Genomic DNA, 1,384 nt, shown 5'->3' on the forward strand with positions numbered 1-1,384 from the left:
AGACAGGGTTTCACTATGTTGGCCAGACTGGTCTTGAACTCCAGACCTCATGATCCATCTGCCTTGGCCTCCCAAAGTGCTGGGTTTACAGGCATGAGTCACCGCGCCCAGCCTCATTGATCTTTTAATGAAATAAAATATCTGAAAGAGCTTTAACCATTAATGCAAGTGTGATTTATACTTTGAAGACTGTTATTTCCAGTAGTACTTGCTCCAGGAAAGCTTGCAGGAAGAAGAGTACTTAAAGTTTTAGGAGTTGAGTAATATTATATAATTACTGAACCCAGAAAACAGACGTAGTGTCTCTGTGACAGTTGGACAATTAAGATTCTGTATCAGTGTTAGATGTTTAGAATCCTACCTTATAGATGGCACGTATCATCACCTTTCTAGACTGGAATACATGTCACTCCACCCTGCCCCTGCCTTCTTAGCTATGGAATGTCTCCATATTCATTCCTAAAGGTCTACATGTAATCCTTTATTTAAAACGCAGGGTAGTCCATCTCTATGTCAGACTCCTGAATTAACGTAACACAAAATTAATAAAACACACAGACTGACTTGAATATCATCAGAGCTCATGAGCTGACGAGCTAGTGCTTTAAAGAGGACAGGCGATCTGTTTTGAGGTTGTGGCAGTCATTAAAAGGTGCTTGGCATATTGCAGATATTTCACATCACAGACATTCTGAATGTTCTGTCCGCAGATTAAAGCCTGTCATGAGTTTTCCTCTAGTGTTTACCACTCACACTGGTTTTGTGGCAATACTGTATTCTTAGTAGTATTCTACAGTTTTTTTGTTGTTGTTGTTGCTTTCAGTAAAATTAGATGAAAATATGCTTATGTATTTATGAGAATGTGTCAGTCAAATATTTCTTCTCTGTGTAAGGCACAAATCCTCTGCCTTATCTGCTTAATAGGTAAGGTATCAGTATTACTTCCCCACCCCCACCTTCCTCCCCAGGAAAAGAGCTGACAAGGAATGCAAACATTGCAGGAAACCACTGTTGTGATGGTTTGTGTTTCTGCTTAATTACCAGTTAAACAGTGATGTGCTTTTGTAGTTGTGGAGTTAAAACTTTTTCTCAAGTTTGTAGAATAGTACATTTAGTAAAACTGCTTCCAAAGGAGTTATATTGTCCTTTAGTTTGTTGACAGGAATGAGCTATGGAATTTTGTAGTTAATTTCAAATTCCAACATATAATGTTAATGAGGTACTGGTATGATTTTAAATCGGCCTGAGGCTGACATTAAGATAGTTTTCAATTGGAAAAGCCTCTTTTAGTACTGTCCCCTCCATCTTGTTGCTGTGAGACCTGACTGGGAATAACCTGCACAATGCACATAGAAGAAAGTGCTTAAGAATGACAGTGGATAGG

At 38.7% G+C, this 1,384-nt stretch overlaps 1 protein-coding gene across 1 annotated transcript in view; it reads left to right on the forward strand.

The window, feature by feature from the left end:
- The window catches only part of NAPB (N-ethylmaleimide-sensitive factor attachment protein, beta), a 59,950-nt gene that overhangs the window by 607 nt on the left and 57,959 nt on the right, over positions 1 to 1,384 (forward strand). The gene's annotated exons all lie outside the window — the stretch shown is intronic.

This window comes from Mandrillus leucophaeus, unplaced genomic scaffold (genome assembly GCF_000951045.1).
Source record: "Mandrillus leucophaeus isolate KB7577 unplaced genomic scaffold, Mleu.le_1.0 Scaffold1285, whole genome shotgun sequence".
In the NCBI taxonomy this organism is placed as follows: domain Eukaryota; kingdom Metazoa; phylum Chordata; class Mammalia; order Primates; family Cercopithecidae; genus Mandrillus; species Mandrillus leucophaeus.